This window comes from Bubalus bubalis, chromosome 10, assembly GCF_019923935.1.
Source record: "Bubalus bubalis isolate 160015118507 breed Murrah chromosome 10, NDDB_SH_1, whole genome shotgun sequence".
NCBI lineage: Eukaryota > Metazoa > Chordata > Mammalia > Artiodactyla > Bovidae > Bubalus > Bubalus bubalis.
This window is the reverse complement of record NC_059166.1, coordinates 76,435,577-76,456,056: the sequence shown is the minus strand read 5'-3', so window position 1 is coordinate 76,456,056 and position 20,480 is coordinate 76,435,577. Positions and strand designations below refer to the sequence as shown.

General features: G+C 38.0%; 1 long non-coding RNA gene across 3 annotated transcripts in view; it reads left to right on the top strand.

The window, feature by feature from the left end:
* LOC123327767 overlaps positions 1-20,480 on the top strand; it is a 37,649-nt gene that overhangs the window by 12,067 nt on the left and 5,102 nt on the right. Inside the window, exons 3-6 of one of the 3 annotated variants that reach the window (XR_006542470.2) lie at positions 2,646-2,749; positions 8,176-8,426; positions 13,493-13,579; positions 14,590-15,119. This is a non-coding gene — a long non-coding RNA (uncharacterized LOC123327767). Of the gene's footprint in view, positions 1-2,645; positions 2,750-8,175; positions 8,427-13,492; positions 13,580-14,589; positions 15,120-20,480 lie in introns of those variants that run through there. The other 2 variants (XR_006542469.2, XR_006542471.2) reach the window with 2 other exon arrangements.

Here is a 20,480-nt window from a genome sequence, read left to right as displayed (position 1 = left end):
TGCATGTAAGGTTTGGAAGAATTATACACAAACTGGTTTTGTTCTTCTCAATAATAAATTATATATATACATATTTTATATGTACACACATTCAAGCATACATGATACATTTATTATATCTGCTTTTGCCTATTAGTCATCATTGCGTAGCAAATGTCATAAAAATTTTCTACGTGCACAGATATTCTGCAGAGAGAGAAATATCCTGGAAGGTCCACCAGTTTTGTGAAGAACTAATTGTGCACATGAGTGTGTCCCCAGGGCAGTGTTACCCACGCAGTGCAGGTCAGTTTCAAGGCCCAAGAATTTGAGAGTGGAACTCAGTATACATAAGAATTTAAAATCTAAGAACACATTGGACACTTTGAGGCTACTGTACTTAGAATACCAGATACCACCAATCTGCTGGTCGAGGAAGAATCAAAAGGTGAATGTGCAGATAGAACTGGAGATTAAAGGCTTTCAGGAAGCAAATGCACTGAGAGTCGTATGCTTCTCAACACCTCCCAACTTGCCCTCTTCGCTCACCTTAAACAGAGCTCTACTTTCTACTCTAGATTCTCAGAAAGAGGCTTAAAATCTTTCGAATAAAAACTGCTCTTTCAAGCTGTTGTGGGGTACTCACTACTTTCATCTAAATCATCCCAGATTGAAATAACTATATTTTGGAGAAGAAATATTTAAAGAAATATAAAAAGAATTTGATATAATTCCTTCTTGCCAGCAATCTTGAGAATTCTACATTCTGTTTTAAAATTTTAACAAAAAGTTAAATAATATGCTTAAAGATACCTTTTAGAAGGAAATGGCAATCCACTCCAGGAAATCCCATGGAAATAGGAGTCTGGTAGGCTACAGTCCAGGGGATCACAAAAGAGTCAGACATGACTTGTGGCTCAGCTGGTAAAGAATCCACCTGCAATGTGGGAGACCTGGGTTTGATTCCTGGGTTGGGAAGATCCCCTGGAGAAGGGAAAGGCTACCTACTCCAGTATTCTGGCCTGAAGAATTTCCATGGACTGTATACGCCATGGGGTTGCAAAGAGTCGGACACGACTGAGTGACTTTCACTGAATAATATGCTTAAAGATACCTTTGGAGAAGGAAATGACAATCCATTCCAGGATATCCCATGGAAAGAGGAGCCTGGTAGGCTACAGTCTAGGGTGTCACAAAAGAGTTGGACATTACTTAGCAACCAAACAATTAAGATATCTTAGAGGGATTTTCTGTTGGCTAGGTCTTCTTAAGGAAAGTCATAGGTTTTGTTTTTTAGTACATTTTAACATATGTAAAGCAGATAATGAGTGTATTCTCACCCAATTTTTTGAGAGAGGATAGATTTAGAAGCTCTTACATTGATGCTACTTTTGAATGTAATGAAAGGTTTTGTGACATAAGAGAAAACTGATTAAAATAGATGTTTTTTAGACCTAAATTTATTTGAAAAGTAATTCTAATACACTTCATTGTACTATGTCTAAACCTTACTATCCGGTAGCTATCTCCCTTCTTTCAGGAGCCACATCTCCATATAATTTTGGGAACTTTATTGTGAGCAGTCTGTTTCCTATTCTTTTTTGAGCATCGTGGACAACTAACTGAAACCTGGACAATTGGCACTTGTGTTCTGTGACTTCAGCTATTGATTGGAGAGACACAAGCATATGTAAAAGTCAGATCACATTCTAACCACACTCAGAGTTCAGGAAGCTGACTTTCAATAGCACTGGCATAAAAATGTTAGGAATTTACTGTCAGAATTATAGATTTTGTATCACTCTAATACTAAGCATGTATTCAGTGCCTGACCATTAATTAGATGGCCTTCAGGAAAATGAACTGCTCAAAGAAGAAAATAGTAACAACACAGAAAAATGGAGACATAATTAACAAATCCCTAGTTTCAAGGCATTTAAAAATGTTAAATATTTCCTGCCAATTGACATTTTAGTTCAAGAACACTGGAAAGACCCATTATGCAAACAGATGTTCTGAGGTGGTAACTTTGTAAAAAGTTAATAGGTAAGAAGAGGAAGTTTTATTCACTCAAATTACTTGTTAACATTAATGGACAGATTCAAATAATTTCAGTACGATTCTTATGACTTCAAGTGCCCCTTTTCTCTTCTAAAATAATTCCCCATCTTATCTATTATGTTAGCTAGCTATTTGTGGTGTCTTTAATACTTTGAAAACAATTTTATGCCTGTTGTGAACTGTAAACAACAAAATGGAGGCATTTATGTCAAAGGGAGCAAAACTGAAGCTAGAGCACCATTACCGAGATAGAATTTGCACATGTCCATGAATGGATGCAAAATAAACTTTTGACCTGGTCATCTTCAGGCTAATCCGGAGCTCATTTTCTTTACTCTGTAGAAATTACAGCTTAGCAGCCAGTCTGCTACTGATAAGTGATAGTATGCCTGCCAGCACCAATTGTAAGTTGGTAACCTTAAATGTAACCTCCTGTGTAGTTTCTTTGGAACGTTTTTCTCTGTTGTCCTTATAAACCTCTGCCATTTTCTACTCCCCTCAGAGGAAATTTGAGTTTCTTCTTAAATGGTCCCTTCCAAATTGCAATTCTTAAGAACCCAAATAAATCCTTTATTCTTATTAGCAGTTTTCTATATTTTTTTTAGTTGACAATACGTGGTGTCAGAAGTGGGATACAAGGCAACCTATGTAGTCTCTGCTTGCTCACCACCGACCCCCAACCTCTGGTACCTCCATGGATTCCAGTAAGGTATCTGCAATAATCCATTGTTCTCTATCATTTCCTTGGTGATCCCAGGACGTGGAATGAACCCTTTATCTTGGTAGAGATTCTGCTTTATTTGGGAATCCTCTGTACTGGCTTCTGTTTTAGGAACTTTGTTTCCAATTTTGGTCTGGTGATTAATTGCTCTTAGAAAAAGGGAAGTTCACTCTCTAAGGATAAGGCTGTGGAGGAGCTTTCTTCTGGAACTCCTAATTGTTTTATGTATAAAAACTGTGGGCCCTTCTCCTATGAGTGTCAGTCTCACTGGATTATGGTTAGCCAGAATGATTTACAATTAAATTGGCCAAATTTAGGCTCCTTGAAATTCTTAATTAGTTTATCAATACAGATGATTAGAAAAAGGTGTAAGATGAAGTGGCCTGAATGGGAAGCTTGTTAAAATTGGCATTTTGAGCCCTCTAAACAACTAGCAATTTCAAAATTGCTTCCCTCTAGGATATTGATTCCAAATTATCTAAGGCTAATTCTGAATTGTCTCAGTGACCGAACTAAAAGAAACTTCTAAATGTTCTCCCAGTGCTTCCCTGCTGCTCCTTTCTACTCCTGCCAGTGTTGCACCTGCCTTGCTCCTCTCTGCCCCTCCCCCCCCAACCTTTTCTTGCCAAACTTCCCTTTCTTTTTACTCCTATCCAGATGATTCTGAAGCTATGCTAGACCCTGCTGTCCTAACCAAGCCAGCCCTAACCAGAATCACCAACTTGTTTCTTACATTGCCTGGACTAAAGCTGCTGCTGCTGCTGCTAAGTCGTTTCAGTCGTGTCTGACTCTGTGTGACCCCATAGATGGCAGCCCACCAGGCTCCCCTGTCCCTGGGATTCTCCAGGCAAGAACACTGGAGTGGGTTGCCATTTCCTTCTCCAATGCATGGAAGTGAAAAGTGAAAGAAGTTGCTCAGTCATGTCTAACCCTTAGCGACCCCATGGACTGCAGCCCACCAGGCTCCTCCATCCATGGGATTTTCCAAGCAAGAGCAATGGAAGACTAAAGCTGAGCTCCAAGCAATTGCTGAGGACTTCCCAAACCCCAATGCTTTTGATTCATATGTTTTTCTCCTGTAGGCACAATCATATTCTAATTTTTTAAAATGTATCTAACTTAAATTGTGGACAGTTGTTTTTGTCCAATACTTTTAAAACTGTAAACTATAACTTTGGAACCTAACATGAATGGCCCATCAACCAAATCTTAAATGTCTCTGGGCATCAGTATTTATTTTCTCTTAAGGTTACCAAGGTCCAACCTCAGGAAGCAACTAAACCAGAATTGAAAAATATCACGTTTTATATTTTAAGGGTATGATTCCCCAATATAAGGCAAATTCCTACGGTTAACCCTGGGTTATGGACATCTAAATAACAAAGCCATACAAAATTTTGAGAACAGTTTAGCCATACAAAAATGAACTAATCAAATAACACCTGACATCTTGGATGGGCACCACATATTTCTTAGTACATGTTGCTGGAAAGACCAATTTTATATGATGATCATTTGGATATTAGACCTGAGAAAAAGAGAGAATTCAAAGATAACATGCTAAGTTTTTGTCATGAGCAGCTTATTAATTGATGTGTCATTTATTAAATCAGGAAAGCTGAAGGAGGAATGGGTTTTGAGGTTAGGATTGAGAATTTCTTTTACATAGCTTAAGTCTGAGATGCATTTTGAATATCTCAGTAGGTTCAAGTGTTGGGAGAGTGAGAACAAAATAAATTGGTGCTAAAGATGTAAATTTGGGAGCTATCAGAAAATAGGTAGTATCTAAAGCCTTAAGATTTGATGACATCACTTAAGGAGTAAGAAAAAATAAGCTTAATGATTCAGCTCTGGATGCTTCCAGAAATTCTCATTCAAATAAAGGTGATAGATAGGAAATTGGTACTGAGGAGTAACTGATAAGGTAGGAGCAGATCTAAAGATGTGTGCAGTTCTGGAATACAAGTAAAAAGAGAATTTTGAGAAAGAGAGAATGATCAATGTGTCAAATGCTGCTGAGAAATCAAGGGAAGTGAGGACTGAGAATTATTCATTGATACTTGGCAAGATGCAAATCATGAGTGCTTTCACAGGGAAAATTATTTTATGGAGTGGTAAGGATGAAACTTTATTGGAAGGAATTAAAAAAAGAGAATGAAAAGTAAGATAAATCAGAATATTCAGCTTTTTGGAATTTTGCCAGCCCGTTAACTGCCTTATACTTTACATTAACATTTATTTTATTCCTTACTTTACTTTCAGTTCATCATATGATCACAGTCTCTAACCAGTTTTAATTAGCTTGCTATCTTGCCTTTTCATCTGAATACCCAAAACCCCCCAAATCTTGTCCAATTTAACTGCCATCTTTTTATTTCTGTATTCAGACAGATGAGCCCCACTGAAGGGAAATCACAGACTTACATAGGCTAGTGCCTTGAAAAATTTATATCATCAATACCATCTGTCATTTTCCCTGTGTTCTTCTAGTTATTCGTCTCTGCTATTCCACACATGTATAATTTACTTGGCGTACACATATTCTTTCTTTTTATAATCCTCTCATAAGAAAGAAGTGTCCCTTCTTACAATTTAATCTATTTCAGTCTTTCATAGCCATTCCTTCCACCTCCTGAGTAATCTTGCCCCATTAATTATCTTTTTCCTATATCTTCAAAATCACTCTCCTCACTGGCTTTCTTCCATCATCATTTAAATATTCTAAGTTACTTTCCATCATAGACACAATATTTCACCATCTCTCTTTCTACTCCAGTTTTTCATTTGGCTCACAACAATGGCCAATTTCTTTAAAGTATTTTCGCTACTCATTATGGGCATATTTTGCTCCCATTTCCTAGTCAGGTTTCTGGAGCCATTTTCTGGAACCCACTTTCATTTTTAACACACCATTGAAACTTTCTTGTGACTGTAACCAGCAACTTCACTAAATCCCATGAACACTTTGGAAACCTAATCCAACTTAAGATTTTCCCTATCACTTGACATTGTTGAATAGTTATTGAAATATTCTCCTTCATTGGCTTTTATAATTCACACAGTTTGTTTTCTACCAATCTTTCTGGTTGCTCTAAGTAAACATCATAGCCAGCTCTTTTACCTTAAAAAAAAAAAAAGTTACATGTCCATGTTTTATAGGGTTCCACATTTGTTTGCATTCCTTTATCCCTTTGTAAACTATTGCTCTATGATCTCATTAGCTCCCTGACTTTAATTATCTTTTCAAGGCTAACTCACAAATGCATTTCCCCAGAAATGTACATCCAGTAGCTTCCTAGATATCTCCACTTGACTATTTCTCTGACAAATTAAGCTCAACAAGAACACTATCTTGTCTACTGAAACTCATCTCTCCTTCAAGGTCCTCTATGTCAGTCATTAGTGCCAGGATTCATCCAATTCTGCTTACTAAGGTAAATTGGGTTAAAAAAAATAATATATATATATATATATATATATATATATATTCCTTTTGTTTATTCTCACACCGAATCAACCAAGTCCTATTGATTTTATTAATATAGCACCTTTAAATCTTTTGGTTTACCCAGTTCTACCCACACCCTGTGAATCTACCCCAGTTGAAGAATGCTATTATCTCTCCCCTGGGTTTCTTCAACAGCTGTCTAACATGATTCCCTGCTTTCAGTATCAACCTATCCATTTATTTGTCATGCCAGTATGATGCCATTACTCTATGTTTCACTGTTTTTCTTTTTTTTTCTTGGTAAATGTCAAACCTATTTGGGCTTTATATATGCAGTTGGGAGGGTGGGGGTGGAGAGTTGGGGTGGAGGTTAGGAATTGGCCTCCCCTCTTCATCTCTTATTCTTCCAGAATCTGGCCAAATCTTACTTATCTTTGAAATTTGAGCTGAGATGTCATTATTCCCTGGGTATTTCTCCCCTCTCAAAATCTGAATTTATTCCCTTCTTAGCACATATCATTTTGAACTGCATATAATTCATATATGATGAGTTTCTTCAGTCTGCTTGCAGTGATGTTATAGTGACATTAGAATACATTTCTTGTTTCTGCCAAACACTGGTACCCATAGAAACTCTCCTGCTCATTCTTCTTTCATAAAGGAGTCAGTGCATCAATCAGCACAAATTTTTTGGAAGGACCACTTAGAGGACAGGCAATACTTGAAGCCCTAGAAAGAGAAGTGAAGAAGATGGAATGACTACAGGATTATGAGACACTCAATAAACACACAAACATATACATGATTTCAGGTACAGCTGAATGCTAAAAGCAAACAAGGAAAGTCAAACACGAAAATATGGCAGATTAACTGGATTCTAAGGAGGAGAAGAGAGGGTGTTACTTTAGTTCAGAGAATTGTGAATTGAGACCTGAATGGTGAGGAGAGGGCAGCCATGCAATGATCTAGAGGAAAATTCCAAGCCAAAAATAACACACTAGTATCTTGATGTGGGAACAACGTAGACATATTTGAAGGTTGAAGTGAGGCTCTCATGACAGCAGCATTAGTCAGAGGGAAGAGGAGGGCAGAGAGGTGTTCAGGCCACGTCATGCAGAACCATATAGGCAGGGAAGCCTTACTCCGGTTGTGACAAACCATCGAGTTTGGGCTGGACAGTAATCTAGTTTGATCTAGTTCATTAGCTCCTGGGGGGTAAGGGGACTCCCATGTTCTCCCACACTAATCTCTCCCGTATAGTCAATGTGTGGGTAAAGCTCTAAGTCTTTCCCAGGCTTCAAAATGAAACACCTGAAAGACTAAACTTATTGGAATTTCTGATTGTTTCTCAAAAGCGGGTTCTTTTTTTGTTATGTGTTAATAGGCTCCTGGAGAAGGCATTGGAGAAGGCAATGGCACCCCACTCCAGTACACTTGCCTGGAAAATCCCATGGTTGGAGGAGCATGGAAGGCTGCAGTCCATGGGGTTGCTGAGGGTCAGACATGACTGAGCGACTTCACTTTCACTTTTCACTTTCATGCACTGGAGAAGGAAATGGCAAGCCACTCCAGTGTTCTTGCCTGAAGAATCCCAGGGCCGGGGGAGCCTGGTGGGCTGCCGTCTGTGGGGTCATACAGAGTCGGACACGACTGAAGCGACTTAGCAGCAGCAATAGGCTCCTGACTTCCCAGGTGGATCTAGTGGTAAAGAACCCAACTGCCAGTACAGGAGACATAAGAGATTGTGGGTTCCACCCCCAGGTTGGTAACATCCCCTGGAGGAGGAAATGGCCACCTATTCCAGTATTCTTGCCTAGAGAATCCCATGGACAGAGCCCTTTAGGAGTGAATGTGGGGTAATGGCCCAGAGAACTGCATGGTTTCACCAGTGTTAGTCTAATGCCTCGTCAGAGGCCTTCATCTGTTTGTAGCTGAAACTGTAACTTGTTCACCATTTTATCCCCAGGCCTATTCAGCACCTGAATAGGACTCAACTACTGTTTGTTGAAGGAAGGAGAATCTATGGAGACAGAATGGAAAAATTTAACATCAATCCAGAGGATGGTTGGATCATCATGGTGGCTCATATTTGTATGCCCCAGTGACCATCACCCGTTTTCTGGAAAGAGTGGTCCACAGCTCAGTGCCGTCTCCCAGCATTCAGCACAAATTATCTCCTTGAAAGATCTGAGCTTTCATTTTGTGAACCACAGCTAGGTGAGTATTCTCTTTTGCTTGTATGTACTTAGATCTCAATACTGGGGGGGAAGGGGGAGGGAGAAACCACAAACCCAGAACTAATTAAAATGAACTTGAAGATTGGATTGAAACGACATATGTTTTTTTTATTTGCATTTGGAAAAGCAAGTGACAGGATCTAGCATTCTAGGATAGGAAGGTGATTGACAGTAATGAGTAACAATTCGGAAAAGAGAAACATATTGCTAGAGTCACAAAACCTCTTATGCCCCAAACATTTTCCCTCTTTTAAAAATTGGCCCTCTTTGCATTATTTTTTTTTCGTCAGAAGAGTTGTAGCTGCCATTCTTAGCTCAGTTTCTTTTGCATTCATGCTCATGAAAAAACAAAACTGCAAAGCACACAAGCTCTGCGTTTATATGTTCAGATGGATGAAAGGCTGAAATCTCAAACACAGAAAGATATTGACAGCTCTGACAGATCCATCTCTGGCTTAACAGTCAGAGATGGTGGCATGGAAACACTTACAGTCAAAAATAGCTCCTTTTGTTACAAAAAAAAATAATGAGGAGGAGATGAATTGAAAGGCTTTGGGGCCCAACTGAGTATCACAAAGATTTTTCTAAAGTCTTGGACCTGACATTTTGTCTATTAATTTTCATTCTAAAATATTTCAAAATGAGCCTGAGAGAAATTTGCTTCTCAGGTTTCTAATTTAAGTTTAGAATAGAAAACTGTGACTTCCTCACAGTGGCACTTTAAAGCATTTCTGATTTTTCCTACTGTGATCGATAGCCTGGGTCTTGCCTTCACTCCGTCACCACCTCTATGTGGAGTACTGAGTGTTTCATCTCCACTTTTCAGTGCCACCTTCTCAACTCTACTCTCATCATTGTCATGTAGAGAGTATTTCTGCAGTAGAACTCTCATTTTTTTTTTTTACAGTGATTATTTATGCCACAGTTAGATTAAAACAGAAAGCAGAGTGGCTAAAGACTTGATGGCAATTTAAAAAATTCTCAATGTAGGCTCAGGGTTATAGTTCTGTGAAACCATCAAACTGACTATTTAGAAAAGATACTTTAAAAGTAGTTGTTTAATGGAATTTTTTATGTTCTAGGGAGATATATTGGCAGCCTATAGCAAACTTTATTTCTCAAAAAGTTTGATGTGTTTGAAAAAAATGGACATTGTCACAGCTTAAGAAGGATTGAAATTCAGCAGAACTCATTTTCCCCATATCTATAAATAACTGTTTATTGAAACTTACTCTCTTACAAATTCTATTTCCTTTCTACATACGAAGCTCTGCTTGAAATGTACCCATCTTTCATTAATATTCATTGGAATTATTTAGTTCCCTAATTTTTTTCTGTTCTTTCTTTCTTTTTTTCTTTCCTCAAAGCATACTATTGCACCTTGAGGGGACCAGGACTCATTAATTTTTGAGCTACCTTTGAAATTTAAGCTGTTTTGTGCATTTTTCCCAAACTGATACTGTGAATTCTTTTTGTCTGGCTTAAACTGAACTTACTTCAACAGAAGACAACTGTCTAAATGATGACATGTGGTTAATAATGAGTTAGCACTGCAGAAGGTACATAAAACCTGAGACCATATACACCCCACTCTAGCCCTCATCCTTACACACAAAAAAAGACATGAAAAGTTATATAGTTCTAAGTTGCTTTTAAAGTGTAGCAATGTGCTGTGGTATAATTTTCAAATTAGTTAATATAAATCTGTCTTTTTTTAATTCAACTATGTTTAGCAGATACTATGTTTACTCTAACCCTCACAGGAGTCCTAGAGCAGCATGAATTACAGTCGTCAGACAGAATCATTTGATAGGGAGAATTCTAGGAGAGTTTATTGGCTGATTGACATGCCCCACACCACAGGAATCATGCTTAAGAAAAGAGAGGTTTCACGACAATTTTGTAAGGTCCCAATTATACGGATTTCCCTAATCTTAGTCCTTTTAATTACATCTGTCCTCTGAACACAGTAGTCACAAACATAGGATGTGGAGGGCATATGCTCAGTAGAAGGAGTCAGAACCAGTATAACCCAGGGAAGACAGATGGCTGTCATGATCTGACTGCTTCACTACTTTTGCAAAAGGGCAGGTGGGGTGTAGTTCTGTCTCTAAGAGTTTGGCTTCTCTGTCTGAACTGGGTTTGAACTCAGGCTTTGCCGTGGACTGGCTGGATGACCTTGGGAAAATAAATACTTTCCTCTGTGCCAGAGGTCCCTTCTTAGTAAAAAAGGGATAATTATAGAGTCTATCTCATAGAGTTCTGTATGGATTAAATCAGTTAATATAAGTAAAAGCTCAAAACAGTGCCTGGTCTGTATTGATCCTGTCTTCATATTTGTTCTTTTTTATTGATCCTTTTGATATTTTCGTTCATCTTGAATTTTTGCATTAAGTTTTTAATACATTAAAGGGATTTCCCTTGTGGCTAAGTGGTAGGGAATCTGCCTGCAATGCAGGAGATGTGGGCTTGATCCTGGGTCAGGAAGATCCCCTGCAGAAGGAAATGGAAACCCACCCGTGTTCTTGCTTAGGAAATCCCACTGACAGAGGAGCCTGGTGGACTACAGTCCATAGGGCCACAAAAGAGTAGAAAAGGACTGAGTGACTGAACAGTAGCCATACATTAAAAGAGTATTTATTTATGGTTAGTGAGTTTTAACGTTTGCACCCAAAGTGAGCGCCTTGCTCATCTCCTCTTATTCCTGGCCCTGTCCTTAAACCATTGCCATTGCTACCTTTCCATTTTTGAAATTTATTTTTAATTGGAGGAATTGTTTTGCCTTGTTGTGTTGGCTTCTGCCATACATCAACATGAATCAGCCATAGGTATACATATGTCCTCTCCCTCTTGAACCTCCTTCCTACCTCCCACTCCATCACGCCCTGCTAAGTTGTCACAGAGCACCAGGCTGGGCTCCCTGTGTCATGCAGCAAATTCCCACTGGTTATCTATGTTACACATAGTAATAGATATATTTCAATGCTACTGTCTGAATTCCTCTCCTCCCCCCACTGCATGCCCACCAATTCATTCTCTACATCTGCATCTCTACTCCTGCCCTGCAGATAGGTTCATCAGTACCATTTTTTTACGTTCCATATAAATGTGTTAATATACTATATATGTTTTTCTCTTTCTGACTTAACTTTACTCTGTATAGTAAGCTCTATGTTCATCCACTTCAGTTCAACTGACTCAGATTCCTTCCTTTTTATGACAGAGTAATATTCCATTGTATACATGTACCACAACTTCTTTGTTCATTCATCTGTCCCTAGACATCTAGGTTGCTTCCATGCACTGGCTATTGTAAATAGTGCTGCAATGAACATTGGGGTACACGTGTCTTTTTCAAGTATGCTTTTCTCAGGGTATATGCCCAGTAGTGGTATTCCTGGGTCATATGGTAGTTTTATTCCTAGTTTTTAAAGAAATCTCCTTACAGTTCTCCATAGTGGCTATATCAATTTATATTCCAGCAACAGCACAAGACCATTGCTATCTTTCTTGTTGCCCCTGGTTTAACTTGAAAAATCCTCCTTTATTTTGTTTTAAATATTGCAATTATGAAATCTATAGTACATGTAGAAAAATATTTTTAAGACATGCATGTGATTCAACACAAAGCAAATAAATACTCATGCAGTGATCATGCAGATCAAAAAATAGAACATTGCCAGCATCTCATCCCCCACCCCTCCACTGTCCATAGTTACCCTTTTCTCTTTCTAAAAGATTGACTCCTTCTAAATGGTAATTGCTGCCTCGATTTATTTGACAAATGTCTGTCTAAACATGCATTCTTAAGTGTTACAATTTATACTTGCTTATTTTTTTAAAAAAGTATACAAATAGAATAATATTTTCTGTCTGGCTTGTTTTACTCAACATAAGCCTATGAAATTTATCTATGATGTTGCACTCAGTTGTAATTTGTTCAGTTTCCTTACTGAATTGTAATGCATTGTATAAATATACCACAGTTTTTCTGTTCTATGGTTCATGAGTATTCGGTTTGTTTTCAGTATTTGGCTATTACTAACAATACTGCTAAGACCACTTTTATAGAAATCTCTTGTGGCACATATAATATATGTGCTTGCATTTATATTGGATATGTGCTTCAGATTAGAATTAGTAATAACACTGGTTTCCAAAAGTTATTTTATGAATTTTCACCTAATTAACTTATTATTTCTAATAGTTTATCTAGAGGTTATTTTGTGTTTTCTATGTGCACCATCATGTCAGCGATGATTAATAATAGCTGTATTTCTCCTTTCAAATCTATTAACAGTTTACTTTTTGTTCCTTATTATTTATTATAAGCTCCAGTACAATATTAAATAGAAATATTTGTGTTTTATTCCCACTTTTACAAGGAAAGCTTTCAACATTTCACAATTAGATAAATTGGTTGCTCTAGGTTTTGTGTAATGGCCATTTATTCGATTAGAGAAGATTCCTTTATGATTCTTGAGGAGGGAAGGGATAGTTAGGGAGTTTGGGATTGACATGTACCAACTGCTATATTTAAAATGGAAAATCAACAAGATCCTACTGTATAGCACAGGGAACTTTGCTCAATGTTATGTGGCAACCTGGATGATAGGGGAGTTTGGGGGAGAAGGGATACATGTATATATATGATTGAGTCCCTTTGCTGTCCATCTGAAACTATTACAACATTGTTAATTGGTTATATTCCAATATAAAATTAAAAGTTTAAAAAAGTTAAAAACAATAAAGAAGATTTTTAATATTGTAAACACATACACATACACCAAAGAATATTGTATTATATAAAATATTTTTCTATATTTATATGGTCATATACTTTTTCTCTTTTGCTTGGTTATAAATTATATTAATGATTTTTTAATGTTAAGTCAAATTTATATTCCTGGAACCAATCTAAACTGGATATGGATGGATGTATTATCCTTTTATATATTGCTGGGATGGTTTACTAATTTTTATTTAGAATTTTCACATCTGTATTTATAAAGAAATTGGCTAACTTTTAATTTCTCTTTCCTGTAGTGTTCATGCCTGGTTTGATATCATGGTTATCATGAACTTCTTCTGTGTAAAAATCACCTGTTAATCTCAACTGATGCATTTTTTAAGGTGAAATTCCTAGTTTTCTTTTGCTCTATTTAAAACTTCTTCCCCTTTTTATCTCTGGCTTTCCTGATGTGCCTGAGAGTGGTTTATTTATTTTTTCAGGAAATAACTTTTTATTTTATGTTGAACTATCATTGACTAACAATGTGTTAGTTTCAGGTGTACAGCAAAGGGATACAGTTATACATATATCAATTCTTTTTCAACTTCTTTCCCCTTTTGGGTTGTTACATAATATTGAGCAGAGATCCCTGTGCTATGCAGTGGGTTCTGTTACTCAGCCAGTAAAGAGAGTGGTTTATTTGCATTCATTCTGCCTGAGGTTCTTCAAGCTTCTTGACTTTATGTCTTGATGACTTTCTTCTTCAAATCTGAGAAGTTATCAATTAGTCTCTCATAATCTTTTGAGAATTCTAATTATACACGTAATAGACATTCTTTCGATCATCTTTGTCTTGTACACCATCATTTCTGTTTTCTCCCACTTCAGTCTTTGCTTAATCTGCTCTAAAACCTGTCAAGTGAGTCTTTAATTTCAGTTATTGTATTTTTTCAGTTCTACGATTTCCATTTTCTTATAGTTATTTGTTCTCCCTCAGAATTCTCCATCTTGTCTTTTGTGACCAGGAACATAGTAAGAAACAATTATCTTAAAGTCACTATCTGATATTTCTAATATCAAAGGATTTCAGAGTCTTTTACAAATGCCTGTTGTTTCTGCTTTTGCTGGTTCATGTTGTCTTCTGTCTTTTTGCCTGGGTATTTTCAACTGTGTCTTTAAACCATCTTTGCAAACAATTGGTAGAAATAATATCTGCCCTAGGCTATTACTTTCCTCTACAGAGGATTTATTATTATTATTATTACCATTATGACTTTGGCCAAATGTCTTGGGGAAATAGGCTTTCAGAATTACCTTAATATAATTTTTAGATTCAATATAATATGAGACTGAGCTGTAGTCCCTTTGGAAGCCTATTCTGGATTCATTCTTTGCTGTTTTGGATTCACAGGTAGCGCCTTTCCGTGAGGGGTATTCATCAGGTCTGTTTTCTTTTGTGAGAGGTGTGCTCCAAACCTCTGTTCTCCTAGTGTGTGAAGACTGTCAAAAGTGGAGCTCAGCCTAACCTTCAGTTGCCCCCTCCGAAATAACAAATAATCTCAAGGAAAGAGACGCTCATCAGCTGAGCCTCTGTCCTCAACGGATCACACCAATCTGCATTGTTTTATTAGTTGTAAAATATAAGCTTTTAAAAATATTTTGGCCAGCTTTTCTTGTTGTCTTGGTGAGAGAATTGGTACAAATTACCCCATTTGACATTTCTAGAAGTGGAATTGCTTTTCATATAAAAACCCATTATACCAAATAAGGGGAAAAAAAAAAGGCACTGAAACTGAATCCAATTTCATGAGACATGTTTGTTTAACGGTAATATTCTAATTCAATTAGGAAAGCCTTTCGACAAACACAAAACCATTCAAAATAATCCAGTCTTAAAAGGTTCAAGTAAATATTGGGAAAGAGATGTCATTTTATATTTTTAGCCCAAGTTCATTTTCAGTTCTATCTCAGTATTTATTTTATTTTCATTACGACTCATCAATGCCCTGATACTATGCTAGGTGTTAGAGATACAGTATGGCTTTGCGAGTAGGAGAGACAGAGTCCTTGCTCTAATGAACCTTAGAGAAAAGTGGAGAAGACAGCTAGGATTACACGAGGTAATCTGTGAAGCATGGTTCTTGCTATGTAATACACATTTAAATACTATCGCTATTAATACACACAGTCATTTCCCAACAGCCTGCAGTTCCTAGGCCTCTTCGGGCCTGTATCTCCTAGTGGGTGGATTTATGAGGGTGGGCAATATGTGCAAATAGATTAAGCAGTGGGGGCTTTATAGGTAGCTGTGTTTTTCAAGGAAAGTTATTGGGACATAAAATGATGATGTTGACCAGAAGAGAGACAGTAAAAACAAGCATTTTGGAAAAAAGGAGGAGAAACCTTTCTAGAAAAAAATAACGAGAAGTAAGAGTGACACCTAGAACTTCTCCAGGCCTTGAGGTCCAAGAGAAAATATGACCCCTATTTGACAGACTAAGGGAGAAAATGTGTCTTCAAAGGAAAACCAATCCTCAGGAAAGCACAAAGGTAAAGAGAATACAGAAAAGAGGGTGAGGATTTTGCTAAGGAGAGACTGCAGTTTTAAGATGTTATGATGGCACCTTTGTTGTGTTATTTTTCAAAAAAAAAAATGGAAACAATGAATTAGTCCTTGTTCCCTTCCAAACTATGCAAGACATTCTGGACCAGGGACAAACTATATGTTACTTCAGTTTTCATCTTAAGGAGGTTATCTCTTCTCATCATTGTATGTTGAGTATAGATCATTTACATTTATTTTTAACTTTAGATTCATAATTACTAAAATACACATGTCGACCAGGTCAAGAGTATTTCTCATCACTCGGAGATGAATCAAGTGACGTGATTTTTGTTTAGAGGAAGAGGTAGGCGTATTTTTAACTGTACATGAGGTAGTTGTATTGGTATACATATCTGGGAAGAAGTATGTATGACTCTGTGTGTGTGTGTGTGTGTGTGTGTGTGCGTGTAGTGATACTCACAATCAAGGAGACATCTGTCCTGGTCAGCTTAATATTCCTCACTGTCTTCTGACAATAGCATCATCCTCTCTGGGCAACTGTTCTCTCTGCCCTCCCCTCTCCCTTGTCCTGGAGATTTCTGATGAGGCTCTCAATTACTGTACTGAGCCACTCCCCAGCCACAAAAGATTGGCTTGCAGCAATCAAAGTGTCCCACTCTCCTGGTCACAGAGATTAAGTTAGGATGTGATTAGGCCAGATCAATGAGTTCTGCCCAGTAATATTTATATATACATATTGGGAAAAGGCAGCTGTCTCTTTCTTCTAGAGTTGTAATCTTAATTGACCTGAGTGAAGCAGGGGCTATTTATATAGCCATGCCCACATGGAAAATGCCCACTTGATCACACAGAACATGTCTTTACAAAGTGAGAGATAATTAAGTAAATATATAGCAAAGAACAGAACTGAAAAATAAAGTACCGGTGATACTGTCACATCCCTGGGTTCAAAGATATTTAAAGCCATCTACCTCTTTTTAGGACTTAGGAGCTGTGCTGTGCTTAGCCACCCAGTCGTGTCCAACCCTTTGCAACCCCATGAATTGTAGCCCACCAGGCTACAAGTTAGCCTTTCCAACACTCGGTCCTTTCCTCTGTAAAATGACCAAATTAGCTTCATCTGTTTCTAAGATCCTAAAAACTATAAACTTACATGTCCTAAACACCACTAAACTAATCACACTTTGAAATAAGTGCCCCGCCAGTGAATGAGTGTGTAATAATTTTTTTCTTCTAATAACATTTTTCCTTTCCATTCCTTTGCTTTTAAGCTTTCTGTTAAAAATAAAAAGTATGATGCTACCAGATTAATCTAGTGGAATGTAAATGCAATCAGTGACTAAATCAAATGTGTCTGTAGTCCACGACATTTCCAAAGCAAAAACAAAATTATATATCCTTCTAATTCGAACCAGCTGAAGTAACTGCTGATTTTTATAGTTCCAATGAGATAGTGAATTGTCAGAATTGATTGTCTCTGCAGATTATAATTCTGAGCACTTATGTACAGCAGCCCCTAAATTTAGAGGTTCTTGAAGTTTGGCATTAGAAATGCCCCTATTAGTCTTTCCAGTGGGGTCTCAACCCTCAAAACCCATCCTTCTGAATCCCTTCCCAGACTCATGGCATAGCTATTAAGTTCATACTTCTTACTTGTGCTCAGTTGTATCCGACTCTTTTGGGGCCCCACGGACTATATCACACCAGGCTCCTCTGTCCATGAGATTTCCCAGGCAAGAATACAGAGTGGATTGCCATTTCCTACTCCAGGGGCTCTTCCCAACCCACGAATTGAACCCACATCTCTTGCATCTCCTGCATTGGCAGGTGGATTCTTTACCACTGCGCCACCTGGGAAGACGTCGAAGTTCATAGTCAGAGCCAACCAGGATGAACTGTAGTGGCTGCATGGAATGCTGCATTGGAGAAGGTTATAAGACTGTATACAGGCTTATAGAAAAAGATGCTCTAATAAATAAGCAAAGTGTACAAAATGGCACAGTTGTCGAAAAATGTGGCTTTTCCGACTCTGATGGGTATTGCCTTCCAATTGCTAACTTAATTTTGTATTCCAAATGTTATTTGCCTTTTAATAGAAAAGTTTCAAATTCAATTTTAAATGATAGGACTGAACCTTTGATTTGTATATAACAGGCTTTCCTACTGGGTGATACATTTTGGGACCAGGATACTCTCTACATTATTCTTCATATCCAATCATATATTCAGCTTACTGACTGTGCCAAGATAGTATGAATTTATATCCCCAGTGTCTTTCACAACTCCAATTTGTCCCCGGCATGAAATACCACTTATATTGGTTTGAAATTCTGTTCTAAACTTAGAGCCCACGATTTCTGTGTGGGATGTAAAGTTGACAAAACACGTACTTTTTTCCTAATGCAAATCCTACATGCGTTGGCTTTCAGGTAGTCAGGCTGACACTGTTGGGGGCGTGTAAGACAGAAAATAACTCCTGTTAAATGAAAGGGTACAGAGTGAAGAAGGAGGAATGGATCTATTTTGTTAAATGGAATTTTTAGAGACCCAGAGCAAATGGTTCTGTTTTGTTTTGAAGGAGATGAAGAATAAAAATAAACTATTTAAAATGAGAATGAATACATACACATTAGGAGGTCAAGGAAAGCTGACAATCTGCTATTTGTGACAACATTTAATAATATTCAAATTAATTATAATATTGGAAATGGAAAACTCTGACTTCAAATGAATAATGAATAGCAAAACCAGACACGGCTCTGAGGTGAAATGTGATTTTCATGAGGATGGGAACATTTAACATTTATATAGCAGTTCATATTCTCAAAGTCATATATCAGTGACAACTGTAAAATACATCTTTAATTGGAATTGATGAAATACTCTGCAGGGGCACATTTGGATGGTAGTACTCCCCCTTTGTCAAGTAGAGAGAAAGAGAAGAGATTTGGATAAACAAATGCTAAAAGAAAACAAAAAAACTGCTTATAAAAATGGAAGTCAAATGTCCCGATATCAAGTCATTTGAAATGATTTAATTCTTGGTAGGTATGTCTTTGTAATTCATTCACATGCATATTCATAGTGTATCACAACTCTTCCTGTGTTTAGCTGTTAAGGGTAATCCACATCCTGAATGCAAAAAGATTGATTTATAAATATGTACGGTAATCCGTACACACTACTTAAAATAAAGGCCTTTTCAATCATATACTTTCTCCCAAACTGTCATCTCTCTATTGCTCTTTGTTTATCCTCGCCTTGGCTTAAGTTTAGCCAAAATTTTTCCTGAAGGCTACACTTGCCCAGAGATTTCAGGCCAGCTACCTACTTCTTTGCTCCGGTGCTCAGTCTATTAACATGTCTGTGGAGGACTCAAAAATAGGCCTGTGGCAGAGATTCAGTCCTAGGACTGGACTGGAGGACTGGAGGCCTAGTTGAGGCCAGCCCCAGTTCGCTCCCCTTACAGACAGGTATGACCAAGAATTACATGCTCACCGTGGAGTAGAAGCAGCGGTGCTCTATGCCACTTCCAGGCTTGACCCATATAGCCTCGTCAACCTTTCCCGTCTTTGCCAACTGGAGGTGTGTTAGTCACTCAGTCGTGTCTCTTTGTGACCCCATAGACTGTAACCCACCAGGCTCCTCTGTCCATGGAATTCTCCAGGCAAGAATGCTGGAGTGGGTTGCCATTCCCCTCTCCAGCCAACTGGAGAGGAGCCACATAAAGATAATAGAGCTGCCATCACCCTGAATCTGTAAGTGGCCTCATGGTGAATAACTGCCCGCTAACCTGTTCACCTGGAGAAGGCAATGGCAACCCACTCCATCACTCTTGCCTGGAAAATCCCATGGATGGAGGAGCCTGGTAGGCTGTAGTCCATGGGGTCGCAAAGAGTCAGACTTAACTGAGCGACTTCACTTTGACTTTTCACTTTCATGCATTGGAGAAGGAAATGGCAACCCACTCCAGTGTTCTTGCCTGGAGAATCCCAGGGGCAGGGGAGCCTGGTGGGCTGTCATCTATGGGGTCGCACAGAGTCGGACACGATTGAAGCGACTTAGCAGCAGCAGCAGCAACCTGTTAACCTGAGAGGGAATGTTTTTATTTGTATGTTGGGGGAGGTGTATTTGGAGTTCTTTAGTTTTTCCCCCTTTGATTATGCTAAGTAATGTAAGTGGGTTTGTTACTGCAAGTTCATAGTCTCTAAGCCTCGATGGCCTCTCAGCGAAACTCTGCACTTGCTTAAGAAGCTGCCTCTCTCTTTACTTCTGCAGCTTTGTGAAACTTTCAGGACTTTCTTCAAGATGTCATCCTAACCTCTAACCCTTTATTTCTCAGCAGATGACACTGACTCACAGAAACTAACGTCATCAGGCATGAATTCCTTTCCTTTTCCCCTTTCACAAGTCAAAATTATCCACATTTGTCCCATCTTAGTTCTTTTTACTAAGAATTTTATTTCTCTTCAGAAATACTCTCCACATGAGCTCTATCTTTACCCTTCCATTTGCTTGACGCTTTCTCTAAATTCCTTCCCTTTTCTCTCTCCTAGATCATTAATCTCTCCCTCATTCCTATATTCCTTCCTATAAAGGAAAACATGGTCAAGGTTTTCTTAATCTTAAAAAATTTGCTGTACCTAGTATGTGCTAAGTCGCTTCAGTTATGTCCAACTCTTTGCCACCCTATGGACAGTAGCCTAATTCCTAATCCGTCTCACTCCTTAGCTTTT